The sequence below is a fragment of the Nannospalax galili genome, unplaced genomic scaffold (assembly GCF_000622305.1).
Source record: "Nannospalax galili isolate Female #2095 unplaced genomic scaffold, S.galili_v1.0 scaffold173, whole genome shotgun sequence".
Lineage (NCBI taxonomy): Eukaryota > Metazoa > Chordata > Mammalia > Rodentia > Spalacidae > Nannospalax > Nannospalax galili.
This window is the reverse complement of record NW_008334442.1, coordinates 3,937,113-3,953,229: the sequence shown is the minus strand read 5'-3', so window position 1 is coordinate 3,953,229 and position 16,117 is coordinate 3,937,113.

Sequence of the window (16,117 nt, the reverse complement as noted above, 5' to 3'; positions counted from 1 at the left end):
GGCTGGGCCCTCCCACATCACTCAACAATCAAGAAGATGCCCCTCAGACATGGCCATAGGCTAGTCCAATAGAGGCGATTCCCCAGTTAAGGCTCCCTCAAGCCAGGTGTGTCAAGTTGACACTAAAGCTATCCAGCACAATACTGTTACTAAATGGGTGTTTCATGAATCTCAGTCACAGCTTGTCAGTTGAAGATAAGTGTATGTATTTGATTAGTGTGGAGTGTGCAGCATTATAAGAGTTAATGGTCTCTTTAGATTGTCCTAAATTATAACATTAGAAAGTTACAGCTACAGATTGGGAAAGTAAGTTCTAGTCACACTTCTGTAAGTTTAGAGGGGCAGCCTAAATTCTCTAAGATAATTATACACAAAATGAAAAATGTGTACTGTGAAAATGTCTAGTCAAGCATGTAGTGTGGAACATTCTTAATAAAAATGCAATGGAAGTGGAAAAAATGGAACCAGATAGTATCTAATTCTAGGTTAAAAAGTTTGATAGTATTTGAAAATTGCTGTATAGTATTCTTGGGATGCACTCAAATAACACATTAGTACCCTGGGTATTGGTATAGGGGGTAATGTATCTTTTAAGGCCCATAATGTCCTTGTGGTCATATTTAATTTAGTTTTTTATCTTTGTGTGTATGTGTGTGTGTGTGTGTGTGTGTGTGTACATGCTTATGTGTGTGTGTCTCACATTCATGGGAAAATAGGCAGAGGTCAGAGGAGGACTACCCCCCATCCTCTTTTACCTCATTCTGTTTTATTCCTTTGAGATAGGATCTTTCACCAAGCCTGGAAGTTGCTGTTTTGGGGGTTGGCTGGTGGCTAGGAAGTCCCAATGGTCTTCCTGTCTCTTTCCACTCTCTTCTTTAGCACTGGGGTTAAAAACCCATGTAGACATGTCCAGAATTTTACATTGTGGATGCTGGGGATCTGAACTCAGGTCCTAATGATTGTGTTGCAAGTACTCTTATGCATTGAGCCATCTCACTAGTCCCAGGCATGACTTTAGTGGTAATTCCTGAGCCTGGGTTTGCCATGTGACATGAGATTTCTTGCTCAGAGTTAAGTAAAAATCCAGGTGTCACTCATCTACTGTGCACTTGTTTCTGAGGATAGATACACTTGTCTGAAATAATGATGGTTTAGCTTCAGTTTTTGATACACACAGTAACTCTCTGACTTCCTTTGTGGAGGTTCAGGTTTAAGACAGTCTCATTTTTTCAAATTCAAGAGGTTTATTATTTGACAGTGTGTGAAGCCCACACCCCAAGGAAGTTAGTGTGCTGGTTTGCTTTCCATTGTCTTTTATTTCTCTGTTGCATGATTTCACCTGGGCCCTTGACCTCTTCTGGATTCTAGTTGGTATTTTTCCAATGAACTGCAAGGATTGGTACAGGACAGTGGTTGAGGTATTTATTTCAATTTTTCCTTATGGGCCTGAAGAGTGAGCCCCTTCCCTGGGGCTGATGCTCCTGCTGGGCAAAACTTTCTCCAGGGTCCAGTAACAACTCTCTTTCCTTGTTCTTTCTGCTGCAGGTGGTAATGGCTTCCTGTTAGCATAGGTATTTTCATCTTGCATCTTTCATTTTTGCTTTCTTAACTTTGCTCAAATATATAAATTGTCATTTGATTTAACTTTATTCAATCATCATTTTGAATTAACCAACTTCTTTTTGGCTCAGTTTCTGGATTCAGATAAATACTTCTGGTAATTGATGAACATTAATATTCATAAAATTACTTCAATACCACTGTTCACTAGAGGTTAATACTCAGTTTAGCAAACTCATCCTCAGAATTGAGACACAAAGAGAGAGTTTATCTGAAATTTGATACTGTATAATGCTGTATATCTCACTATGGAGTTTCACATATATATGCTCACATTACATATTAATAAAATCTAAATAGTGCTAACATTTGAGTCTTTATGTTTACATTTATTTATGTATTTTTTGTGTGTGTGTGTATGTGTGTGTGTGTGTGTGTGTGTCTGGGCTTATACGTGCCATGGTATGTGTGAAAGTCAAAGGACAATTTACAGGTGTAGTTCTCTCCTTCCACCATGTGGGTGAGTCCCAGAGATCAACTCATCATCAGGCTTGGTGGCAAGTGTCTTTACCCACTGAGCCATCTTACCAGCCTCGTATTTGGGTCCTATTTACTCTTAGATCATTGGAGGAACATATTTTCAAAGTAAATATTAAAATAGTAATTGGAGATATATTGGAAATAAAAACTAACTACACATTGAAATAAGCAACAAGATACCAGTTTTGCATGAATTAATGTTTATTCCTGACAAAAGGCAGCTCTTTATAGAGATGTAAAGAGGATATCACTCTGTGATCAGCATGATTCACAGTTGAAAGTTTTGCCTGAAGTTTTGGGCTTTTTATTAAACTTTGTTCAAATGAAAAGCGTTTTTCCTTTTGGCTATTAGGTTTATGCTTGAAATATTGCTATCTCTGTGTATGTTTTCTTTCTGTTTGATCTAGAAAACAGTGCAATGCATCATTAGGATGTTAAAAGTACATATATTAGTGAATGAAAGATGTAACATGGATATTTGTAGATATTTATGTTTGTTGACAAAAGCCACATGATGTGAATTTATATTGTATTCATGATAAGGTAATCGTTAGGTATTATTAGAATTTATGTGGAAATGCCATAGAGTAAATAAATTGTAGGTTTGCACAAGGCATTATCTGTTTCTTTGAGGGAACATATTCCAATGCTTTTGTTTTGTTACTCTCATTTCAGTAGGATATATTCCTGAATGACAGATGATTATTTGACAAAGAAATTCCAGTCTTAAGCAGAGTGATCTAGCACCACATTTTGAAGTCAATGGTATTTAATGCTCCATTTCCAAACTATATATCAAATTATTAAAAATGTAATAGCTTCTTTATCCTGAGTCTTCTGGGTCTACATTGACAACAGAAGGATAAACAGTGCATACCAGGGTTCCTCTGGTAATACCATAAACATGACACATGTCATCCTGTGATAAATTGGCTCTGTGTCTGTTCAATTTCAAATCTAAAGCTCTAGAGGCAGAAGTGTTAGAAAGCAGCCATAATTCTGGCGAGCAGAAGCCTCAGATGCACAAAAATTAGTGTGCATGGAACAGATAACAGAGGAAAAGATCCACAGTGAGAGAAAGTTTGCACAGGTTTTGAGACTTCCTGGGGTTGAGGAAGTATTGGCAGATGTTAGGTGGGAAACAAACATCTGTAAGCATGATAATGAGCATTTCCAGAATCGGAAGTGACAACTGCATCCAGTAGAATGCTGTCTTGGTGCTGTATTTGCATACCAATTAAATTTTAAAATAAAGAAACAAATATTGGGTTACTGAGTTTGTTTGACAAATAATCTGTAGGGCTTACTCAGTGCAACTGGGTCAGGCATGTTGGCTGTTTGACAGCTGTTGTATCTATGAACAATCTAAACAAAAAAAATGTATCCAGATTGTTACCACCCATGGTCTTATAAGTATGAATCTGAAAATGGTTCGAGACGGTTTGATACCCTGAGGCAGTCACCATGGAATTTTTATTCTCTGTGCTTTACTAATATGTTCAATAGGTGCTATTTCATACCAGATTTGAACTAGGAAATTAAAAAATACTTTCTATACATTCAACACTGCATTTCATTATATCTGTTTTTCAGATTTAAATGGTATAGTAAAAATATTTTATATTAAATTTCAGTTTTTAAACTTAAATCCAGGTGTAACTTCCATCTTCACAGTCATCTGGGCATGATTATGTGTAATGACGTTACCAGGAACCTTCTTTTTTATTTCTATTTTTTGTTTGTGTGTGGTATGTCTGTACATGTATGTATGTGAGGAGGCCAGAGGTTGATTTTGCATGTCATCCTCTTTTACTTTCTACCTTATATGTTGGGACATGACCTCTCAGTGAATCTGAGCTTATGAATGACTAGACAGGCTACCTCCAGAGTAGCAAAGAAGCTCTTCTCCAGGCAGCTTTTTCATGGTTGCTCCCCAGCAACCATGGAATTCAGGTCCTCATGCTTGCACAGCAAGTGCTTTACCTGCTGGGTCATCTCTTCAGCTTCCAAGAACCTTCTAAGAACATGAACAGATAACAAAATTCATACTCCTAAATTCTGGGTATTTTCAAGTGTACTCCATGGTGCCTGTATTTTTATATATGAAAGTATGCATTATGCATCAAAACATGCCTTTATTTTGAAGGAAGGAGTTTATTATCTACTGGACATGACTAAATTTAACAGCAAGATTCCAATATAGATATTATTGGTGATGTTCATTGTCAACTTTATTAGATTTAGAATCATCTGGGAGATTGGTGAGATACATCCATGGGTGCGTCTGTAAGGCATTTCCAAAGGAGGAACTAAGTGGAAGACTCACTCTAAGTGTGGATGGCTCCATCTTGTGGGATGGAAGACTGGACAGAATACAAGAACTGTGACCTGGAAGACGGTCCTCTGAGACTGTGATGACAAGCCATGGACGGACCTCCTTCCCACGTTCTGCAAAGAAGCCACTCCCTTTCCCTCTTCCAGACAATCGGTTGACTGTAGCCACCTGCAGGGGAAGGGCTAAGGGTATAAAAACTTGGAAAACCTTGGTGGGTTGTCCCTCACTATTTTGTAAGGCTGTCCGGAACCACAGGATTTGTGTCTGGGTGTGGGGTTTTGGCATCAGCTGTGAATGGGGGTGGGGGTGCCTGCTTGTCCAATAAACTTGTTAAGTCCAATAAACTTGTTAAGATTCTTCAAACTGGGGTTTGGAGATTTTTTTTCTCAGGCTGTCGCAAGGACCGTAGGTGGAGGGACTTGGATGCCACGTGTACCTCCCAGCAGTGAATTTGACATACAATTGGCATAGCCCGGCAGGATACTACGAAGCTGAGAATGAGTTTTGGAAGAGCGTTGATGATGTCCCTGATATGGGGAAAGAGGCCAATAACCAAAGTAAAATGAGGTAAGGGGAGAGTGTGGGCTGAGGAAATGTTAACCAACCTGGTGGGCCATTCCCATAGGCTTGGTGGGGGTGGCTGCAGTGGCATGGTTAGTGCAGTGGACAGTGAGATATGTAACTAGGGTGAGGCCTTCTAAACAGTTGAGGGCAATGGGAGAGATCCCAGGGTGGCAGCCATCTTGTAGATGGTATGGGGTGGCATGCCTGCTTGACCAGTGGGGGCTGCCATGCAAGTATGGAGAGGCCCTGCAAACAGCAGATGGTCTGGAACAGATTCTACAATCTCTGTGAGTAGCACACCAGGACAGAAATGTCAAAAGCAGTGGCAGAGGTTGCTTGGCCTCTGATATTGATAATAAGAAATCTGTCCAGGCAGAGGCCTTAGCCAGAAGGGAAACTGAAGGTGTTAGAGAGAAATTAGAACTGGAGAGGGATATGAAGCTGGCCTCTTCGGTACTGGCCTCTGACCTTGCCAGTAAATTAGATAAGAGAGAAAAGGAGATGGAAGTGTTGGCGTGCCATTTTTTATATCTAGGAGGTCAAAAGGGAAAAAAACGCCCAGATCAGAATGATAATAGAAGGCCAATCCTGGGATTCTAAAACCTGGAACCCCTGGGAAGACTCAAGTAATGAGGAAGAAGGAAGTGACCTAGAGATAGTGGGAGATGCTCCTCGGGTCCAACCTCTAATTCAAAAAAAGGGAAAATCCATGGTCCAACATGCAGATGGAGGTCTTAACAAGAGCCCAGTGAAGGAGACTATGGCAATCAGAGAATAATCAGCACCAGAACTATTAGAACTGGGAAAAACATTTAAACAAGCTTGAAGGAGCCTGTGGCCACCTGTCTTGTGAGGCTATGGGATATGGGGGCAGATGGAATCATTTTAAGTTCTACCGAAGCAGAGAAGTTAAGCAAAATAACCACTCATCCCTCTTTGAGACAAAGACTTCACAATTTAAGGCAACATGAGGGAAACCAGTCCATGATGGATTGGCTCATACCAGCCATTCAGGATACGTGGGTATCTCCAGCTGAGATTCCCATGAATATTAGAGATTGGAAAACCATTGAGGAAGAACAGGCTCTGTTGAGGGAACTGGGCATGAGGGAAACTGTATTTGATGCCCAGTTCACAGGCCCAGACAGGACTGTGTTTACAGGAGACTTAAGAAAGAAACTGATTCAGCAAGGGCCACGAGACTGGTATGGAGCTTTGGTTGGGTGTGACCTGTATGAGGCTGGTGAGGCTCTGGCAGATTTAAATGATTTAGACCAACATGTAAACAGGGTTTGAAAGGTGCTGAAGCAAGTAGACACAAGGGAAAAGAGCCAGAACTCAGCAAAGGGGCCCCTCCGTGTCTCCTGAGCACAGATGTGGGTGGATCTGGGCAGAGCAGGAGTTGCTAGGGACAAGATAGACGGGCAGCCAAATGCTGTGCTGGTGAGTCTGTGGAGGGCTTTAAGACCTGACCAGAAATTCACCACAGAAGAGAAACTGGAGACCAGGAGATTTGGGTAACCCCAACTGCACCCCTGCTCCAGAGGAAGGCAGCCTCATTGGATGGGACCCTCTCCAACCGCTGCCTTGAAGGGGTGGTCAAGGTTGCCCACAGGCGAGGTCCATACTAGGTGACCAGAGGTCACATGTCAAATTAAGGATTTATTGGTCCCCCACTAATAAAAAAACACATGGGCCCTAGTGGATACAGGGGCAGAGTCTACATTAATTCACTGCAATCCCCCAAAACATCAAGGCCAGTGGCTAGCACAGAATGGATATGGGGATAAAACCATACAAGGAAAGTGGAGCAGACTCATTCTGGGAGTGGACAATTATCCCCCCCCCCCCAGGAGTACAAGGTGTGCATCTCTCTCCTTCAAGAGATCATTTTAGAGGTGGATGCTCTGCTGGGTCACACCCTACATGATACTGTGGGAGAATTTCAGCTGAGGGTGCGAACAGTAAAGGTGATTACTTGGGGGTTGGCAAGATGGGAGACAGTCAAATTGCCCACCCCATGGAGGGTGGTCAATATTGGGGGTCAAGATGAAATTACTGAAACCACCCAGGAGCTTGAGTGAGTAGAAGTTATCCACCCAGCCCAGAGCCCTTTCAATAGCCCCTCTTGGCCTATCAGGAAGCCAGATGGCTCCTGGAGAATGACTGTAGATTACCAGGAATTAAATAAGGTGGTGCCTCCCATTCATGCTGTGGTGCCCAGCATTGCACTGTTAACTGATCAGCTTATGCAGGAAATGGGGTCCTTCCATGCTGCGGTGGACCTAGCTAATGCATTCTTTAGTATTCCCCTAGCTGCTCAATCGCAAGATCAATTGCATTTACGTGGAATGGATGACAATGGACTTTCAGAGTACTTCCCTAAGGTTATCTCCACAGCCCCATGGTTTGTCATGGGATGGTGTCCTGGGACCTGGCCCTGTTACCCTACCCTCCTTCTGTAAGGAGGTTCCACTACATAGATGACATAATGCTAACTTCTGAGTGCCTTACAGATTTGGAAGCTCATTTGGGGAACATGCTATTGCACCTGAAGGAGCAAGGATGGGAAATCAACCCACAGAAGGTACAAGGGCCCAGTACAGTGGTAAAATTCTTAGGAGTTTAATGGTCAGGCAGAACTCACATGATACCCAGTGCAGCAGTTGAGAAAATCTTACAACAGTCAGTACCAATAAATGCTAAGGAGTTACAGGTATTTTGGGGACTTCTCGGGTATTGGCGAATTTTCATACCTCACCTTTCTCAGGTTACCCACCCCCTGTATAATCTAATAAGAAGAGGTGCTACATGGGATTGGGATGTAAAGGCCAAAGAGGCTTTTGAGCAGGCCAAGATACACGTTGGGCAAGCTAAGCAGCTGTGTCCCTTCATCTTGGAAGTCACCAGGAACCCTGAAGGTTATGGGTGGGGCTTGTGGCAACAAAACCCCCAACAGATGGTCCCAATCAGGTTCTAGTCCCAATCATGCAAAGGGATGGAGTCCCCATACACAGTGCTGAAACAGCAACTGCTGGCTGTGTACAAAGCATTGCAATAGGTGGAATCCATTACGGGCCCCACCCCCATTACTGTAAAAACCACATATCCCATAAAAGGATGGGTGGAGGGCCTATTAGCCAAGCCCCTGTCAGAGGTGGCCCCAAACCAAATGCTGCAAAGATGGCATGCATATTTGCCACAGCGAGGGGTGGTGTCAGCAAGGTCGATCACCAATGCCATGCAAACAGTACTAGGACCGGTATCATTTCAAGGCACAGAGCCTCTCCCTCCACCTCCTATAGTTGGCCCTCCTACAAGACCTGACTGAGTGCTAGAAGGGGGTCCCCCAATTCCGGCTGATGTCTGGTATACTGATGGCACTAGCAGGGGCACCAGACAGGAATGGGTAGCAGTGTCATTACAGATGAACACTGACACTATATAGTTAGAGAGGGGAGAAGGAGAAAGTAGTCAATGGGTTGAATTGAGAGCTGTATTGATAGTAATAACGAGGGAACCTTGGCCAGTTACAATTTGTACTGACAGTTGGGCTGTGTTGAAGGGCTTAAACTTATGGATGGCTCAATGGGAGAAAGAAAACTGGCAGGTGATGGGACAGCTACTATGGGGACAACAAATGTGAAAAGACATATATAATAAAATGCAGGAGGAGCTAGTACCCCTGGTAGTTTATCATGTTGCTGCCCACTGCCCGATTAGTCCCCTCAGGAATCAGGAAGCTGATGCCCTCACCAAGTGAGGGCTGTCTGCCCTCAGGTACCCCTAGAAGCAGCTCACTGGATTCATATCAAGTTGGGTCACAGAGGAGCCAACAGAGGATGGAGAAGAGCCAAAGCAGCTGGCATTTTGGTAAAATATGCTGATATCCAACAGGCTGTCCAGGCTTGTGAGGTGGCGTGTTCCCGGTTATGGCCCTGGAGGATGGATGCCATGATGGGACAGGTGCACAAGGCAGCTTCCCCTGTGAGACACTGGTAAGTAGGTTATATAGGGCCCCTGCCAGTCAGTGAGGGGTGTAAATATGCTGTCACTTGCATGGACACTGCCACAGGTCTTACACAGGACTTTCTTTGCAAGAGAGCAATGGGCAAGGCTACTATTAAGGGGCTTACTGAACTCAGTGTCATGTATGGGTGCCCAAGGTGATTTGTTTGTGACAGAGGCACTCATTTCACAGGTACAGATGTGTAAACTTGGGCTGAGGAAAATCAGGTTCAATACAATACCTTCCATATAATCCTATAGGAGAAAGGTTAATTGAAAGAAAAACAGGTTGCTAAAGGAATAGCTGAAAGCCTTAAGGCCAGAAGGAACCCTACAGGGGTGGGAAAAGGCCCTTCCAGAAGCCATAAGATTGTTAAACAAAAATCCTAGTACCAGGGGTGGGTTGCCTCCCTATCAGCAGTTGGACAAAAGGACCCTAGAGTTCCCCAAAACTATAAAGGCAATTGCCAATAATGTTGGTTGCACACTTGAAGTGGATGGTGAGACCCTATTGCTGAAGATGCTGCATGACGTGAGCACAGGAGAGAGAGAAATCAATCTTGGACTAAGATGGAAAGTCCCTGCCACTTGATGGGTGGCTTTCATAGTTCCAGAAGGTGCTATGCAGATGGTTGGGAGAGAATTGTCCCGCATTATCCTGCTCAACAAAGGACCCTGTGTTCTACACTATCAACATGCAAAGCAAGATGTTCCTGCTGGTGCAATAGTGGCTCATCTAGTGTATATACAACCAGCTAATTATTGATTGGACCTAATACTCCTTGGAATGGAACACACATCTGGCATTGTAGACCAGGCCAACCTCCTGTGGCAGGAGAGGTTATATGCCCCAGTGGAGAAGCCACTGCAATTGTATTGTTAGATGGATGTGATGCACCTATTAAAGTACCATCTAAGCATTTGTGTTTACTCCCATGAACTATTATTGCAGTTACTGTTTACATGTTCTTGCTTCTTGCTGTTTGTGTTTTTACAGTAGGTGGAATGCCACTAAATTGATCCATCAGCCCATGACAAACAGAGGATGCAGAGACTTGAAGAGTCCAGTGCCCTATTACAATGGGAGAAAGGTTGCCCCACCCTCTCTGAGGCTCTGGGATATTCGTGGAAGAGGTTGGTGGAAAGTTTTGTGAAAGCAAGAGGAAGGGGTGGAAAGTATGACCCAGAAGATGTTCCTCTGAGCCTGTGATGACAAGCCATGGACCAGCCTCCTTCCCACACTCTACAATGAAGCCACTCCCCTTCCCTCTTCCAACCAATCAGTTGACCATAGCTGCTTGCAGGGGATGGCTAAGGGTGTAAAAGCTGGGAAAATCACAAGGCTGGTCCCTCACCATTGTGTAAGGCTGTCCAGAACCACAGGATTTATGTCTGGGTGTGGACTTTCGGCATCAGCTGTGAATGGGAGGCACCCACTTGTCTGTAAGTAAACCCACACCTCAAGCTCAGTTAGCAAGTCCAGTAAACTCAAAGAGATTCTTCAAACTGGGGTTTGGAGAATTTTTTTCCTCAAGCTGTCGCAAGGACCATGGGAGGAGGGGATTGGATGCCACGTGCACCTCCCAGCAGTGAATTTGACTTACAAGGAGAAAGGCAGGACAGTGCTGGCTTTCCTCCTGCTCTCTACTCTGGTTGCAGTAAGGTAAGAATCCCTTCTGCCACACTCCCTTGCCACCATGATGTTCTGCCAAAGCAACCATGGACTGAATCCTCTGAAACCATGAACCAAATCACATCCTTTCTCCCTTAAGTTGTTTACATTATATCTTTCTTCATACAGACAAGAAAACCACTGAACACAACACCGTTCAAGACATATCTGCTAGATGTCATGCACTGTGCCAAGGCATGGTGAAACAAACATGCATTAGACATAGTCTGGGGTCTTAAGCGCTTAATAGCCTTATTCAGAAAACAGAAACACAGACTATTTCAAAATATTTGACATGAACAAAGGGAAAGGTATCATGTCTTACATCTTTTTAGATGAGAAAATACTTTTGGAAATTGGATACTGATTTATGTCTATGTGATGCAGTGGACATTTTTCTGCAATGTGTGCAAATCAAACATGTAGATTGAATCATATTTCCCCCTGTTAATGCTTCAGAGGCACATTTTATTGCTATTTGCTTCCTTTCATTTGGTTTATTTTCAATAGATGTTGGCTTTTCTTGCTAAAATTCTCTCTTCTGCCTCATATTCCTGTCAAGTAGTTAATCATTTTAAACCCTTAAATGCTCTAGAAGTACTTGCAGTTTGACGGCCCCCTGAGGTGAATCATTATTTAAACAGAAAATTTCTCAGTTTGAGCAGAAGTTATTTTCTTTTATCTATTTGGTAAAATAATCTCCTAAAACACGTTCTTCAGATGGTATAAAGCTTTATGATGTTGTGCTCTTGACCACAATGACAACTCAGTTGGTAGAATATTCAAGTAACAACTTAGCTTTAATGAATCTTTTTAAAAAAGATATATTTATATTTATTTTATTTGTATGGCTTCTGCTGCATGTATGTAAGTGCACCACCTATGTGCAATGTCCACAAAAATCAGAAGAAGGTGTCAGAATCCCTGTAACTGAATTTACAGACAGTTATGAGCCAACGTCTGGGTGCTGGAGACAACCCAGGTCCTTTGCAAGAGCAGCAAGTGCTCTTAACTGCTGAGCCATCTCTCCAGCCCCAGTGAATCTTTCATCGTCATATGTTCATTAACTCAACCAATGGTCAATGAAATTCTATATTTACTGAGATGCATGAGGATTTTTCTGTATTTAAATAACTCACACTCTTGTGGCAGACGTAGACCAATGAGTGGACCTTTAAAGTGCAGAGAAATGAACATTATAACATTGGTATACTCTGGGTTTTGTCTGCTAAGGGAGCCTCAGAACAAGTGATGACAGAGGAGGAAGGAGAAGAATGAGTGTGCTGGTTAATTCTGCCAACTGGACAAGATCTTGGATCACACAGGAGGCAAGCCTGTGGTACATATGAAAGGAAGGGTCTAGATTAGATTATCCTTCAGTCCTGCCTGTGAGGGATGATATTGATTAGATTAAATGAGGTGGGAAGATCCATGTACTCTCAAAGTGGACACGGACAGCACCATTTCCTGGACTTAAGACCTAGATTACATAAAAAAGGGAGAAAGCTAGCTGAGCACAAGTATTCATCTTTCCCTGCTTCCTGATTGTGAGTGCAATGTGACTAGTTGCCTCCAGGTCCTGCAGCTAGGACTTCCCACCACCATGGACTATATCCTTGAACTATGAGCCAAAATAAACCCTTCTTTCTCAAATTGCTTTCATCAGGGTATTTGATCACAACAGAAAGAAAGAAATTAAGATAGATACTCAGGGACATTATCAGAGAGTCTAGCTGATTGGCACTCTAGGTTTAGAGGTATGCACAAAGGTACAGCAGGTGATGAGCCTGGAAATGTAAGAAATTAGAAACTTCACATGCAGTGTTAAGCAAGGATAATGAGTTTACCTAAAGGGATACAGGAACCACTTCAGAACTTAAATAGTGGGATGATATCATCTCATTTACTTTTTAGAAAGAGTATTCTGGCAGCAGTGAGTGTGTCTGGAATTGCTGAAACAATGTCAGAAATGACAAAGTATTGGTTATTTGAAAATAATTCTTAAGGTCTGCAAGTCAAGCATTATTAAGTGGCCTAATTAGGTTTTAGTCACACTATTTTTATTGGGTGAATTAGACTGAAAATTCATGGAAGCTTTTATAGTAGCTTGGTTTCTTGTTTCCAGCTGGACTTGTCTCATCTAAAACTGCTACAATAGGGCTGAGTCACATTGGCAATTTAAGCTCAGGTGGAGGATAGGCTGCTCTTGGCTGACCCTGCTTCTGTCTAACGAGTCTACTGCTGCTTGCTGTCTGTGGAAAGGCTTCCAGAGGGAGACACTTCTTGTGCCTCTCTTTGCAGCTGATGCTGCTTTTGCAGAAGTACCATGGATGGAGTCCCAAGTTCTTTCAACAAAGCAAAGACTTGCATGAGATGTGACAGGCAGGTCTATAGAACTACTTATCAACGAGGGAGAGGCAAGGGGCTTGGCACTTCCAGGAATATGACAGAAAGAAAAGGAAGAATAAAAAGCTGCTATCACAGCTGCCATGGAGGGCAATAAGAGATATGGCAGAGTAGAAAGCTACTAAGGGAGTTGAACGTTGGGTGAACAAATGGTACATTTAGGGTAGAAAAAAGTATGTTAGCTAGAAACAGTTTTCAGGTCATATTACTCCTCCAGTGAATGAAGACAGTTATACTAAATCTCATAACTATTTTGGAAGTTTTTGCAAGTTTCCAAATCCTGTGGAGTAATGTCCCATTTTAGATGGATGCTCTGTAGAATTACAATAACAGTGAATCTGCTTCTGCAAATCCGCCATCATAGGACTAGTCTAGGAACTCCAAGTTAGTAAGTACAGGTCATGCCTTAGGTAACAGGGTTATGGACAATATGCTCATTTGGTTCTCACTTTTACGAGTATATGGAATCACTGACAGTTCATTGAAGTTCTGTAAGATAACAGAAGTATTAATTGATTGGACTGTGGAGTAGATTGGGCTGGATTTCAAGGTGGAGAAATGTGTGTAGGCTAGAAAAGGCATTTTGAGTTTGGGTTTGAGGGTCACTGTATGGTTGATGCCTAAGGGGAACATGGCGTACATGATGAGTTGTACATTTTATAAATATCTCTGGAGACTTTATCAAAGATGGCTTTGGGGTTAGCAAGATTTGGGGGGTATCACTTAGATGGTACAGTGGTTTGGGGAGTGGGGCTGGTAGGTCTAGAGCCGTGCTGATGAGAAGAGTCATGCAGAAGACTCTGGGATAAGCCTAGAATTTAAATGGATGGAGATTGGTGGGTGCCACAACAAAGTGAGGATGACTAGGTGGGTGGGGAGCCACTTCTAGTGTGAGGATGACTCCACTGAGACAGAGTAATAAAAAAAAGGGATTTTCGTTTACTTTTAATTTTGATCAAAAATTGTCTGTGAGGCAAATATGGTCAAGATGAGACATAGATCGTACAAAGAAGACTCAAGTATAGACAAAAAGGTAGATAGGCAACCTCCCCACTTGTCAAACTGCTCAGTTTCAGTTTTCAGGTTGCTTCCTGCATGTTTCTGGTTTTGCAGAACAAAGTGACTTCTGGTCCAAAAACTGACTCAAGACAGCCCAGTGAGAAATCCAAAAAGGCTTTCAGCAAACTATGTGACTAGAAACCACTGATAAGCTTCTAATTTCTTAGAAACCATGTTGATGCTTACCTTTTTTGTTTGGAAGTATCATCAGTAGTAGTTAAAATGGCTAATCTTTCTACTGTAGCTGTCCTCTCTTGGTAAGTTTGGGCTCTCGTAACAGTGTATTAATACCATAGACTGGGTAGCTCAGCCAATAACCATTTATTTCTTACTGCTCTGGAGGCTGAGACCAAGATCAGGGTACAGTAGGACTCCTTCCTGTGATTTAAAAAAAATCCTTTAGACAGGGTCTCACAATGCAGCCCTGACTGCCCGGAGCTTACTTCACAGACCAGGTTAGCCTCAAACTCACAAAGATCCATCTGCCTCTGTGATTTTGCTTGTTATAGTTTGCAAAATTAAACCTTTGAGTATAATTTATCAGAAATAAAATTCCATGTTTTAAACAACTTTTATTACAGCATATTTTTATAATTATTCTGTTTTATTAGTGTTATTAATATCTTGCATAATTTAGAAATTAAATTATACTGACCTTTTGAACACACAGAATAGAGCAATACATACAGAGTTTAGTACTATCCCCAGTTTCAGGCATTCTTTGGAGGGGTTGGAACATGACCTGGTAGACAAGGAGACACCTTGTATCTGTGGAGTGTCCCTTTCCTGGCTGCCTCTTGGTCTATTCTCACATGACTGAGGAAGCTCTGGCTTCCTTCTGTTAGCTCACTAATCCAGTAATGTAGGATCCACGCTGCAGGCTCTAGGCCTTTCTTTGAGGATTTAGGCCTCAACATAAGGGTTTGGGGAGTGAAATAGTCCATGGCACCAGCAAATTATCAAATTCTTTAAAGAACAATAAAAAAACATAAGATAAATTCCACGTCCTATTCTTCTCAGGCCCTATTACTGATGGCCTGTTCTTCTACCATTTTTCTTTCTGGTTATGGCTCTCCAGCTAGTATCGAGAGCCTGCATGGTATCAACAGACATGTTCTGCTTGTAGGGGTCTTTTCTTCCCATTAGTAAAGTAGTGAGCATTAATTACTCACCCCACCCTAACTGGTGTTAGGTTCTTATCTTTGGTTCCTAGCTTTCCTCTTGTCCCCTGGGGGCTGACCAAAGGAGATTTTGTCTTAAGTATCTTAGCAACTGAGAGGTGAAATACAGATCTTTTAGGTAATTATTTATATAAGATTCACAATACTCATTTTCATTGTGAATGTGTTTTGCAAAATACACTGATTTTAACAGGACTTATTCTTTTTTGTTGTTGAAATTATGACATTAGTAGGCTCTGGATATTTTCAACCCAGTCTTGAATGAGAGAATCTGCAATAATAAAGACAGCACCATCATTCTCTGTTATCAAGGCAAGAAACCTGATAGTTTCTGAAGATGGAGTTTCCCAGGCAGAACATCTATGCCCTTTCTTCCTTAAAACCCAATATAGAGAAACTTTGGCCTAGGAGAGCACATGGTCACTGAAAGCCTGAGCTATAGCTGACCCTGTTTCTTTTCTAACAGCTGGCTTACCTTAATATATGCTATTCCAGATGTTTCACTATTTTAAGGTCTGTTTTACAGATGTACTTAAATCTTTATTATTGAGCACATTTACATTGAGGAAAAAATAGGTATTTATGATGACTCAAAACCACTGTGAAATGTTGAATCAAAGTAATGTCATATTTGTTCTATACTTTGCAAGGCAGTAGAGTGTAGAGTGGAATTTTATCAGTATTATGGAGTAAAATTCAAAGTTTTGTTTTCCTTAAAGGGTACATTTTGTTAAGAATGTTTCTATATGACCTCTTTGATAAACTGTAGTCTTACTCTATAGATGCTCAGAG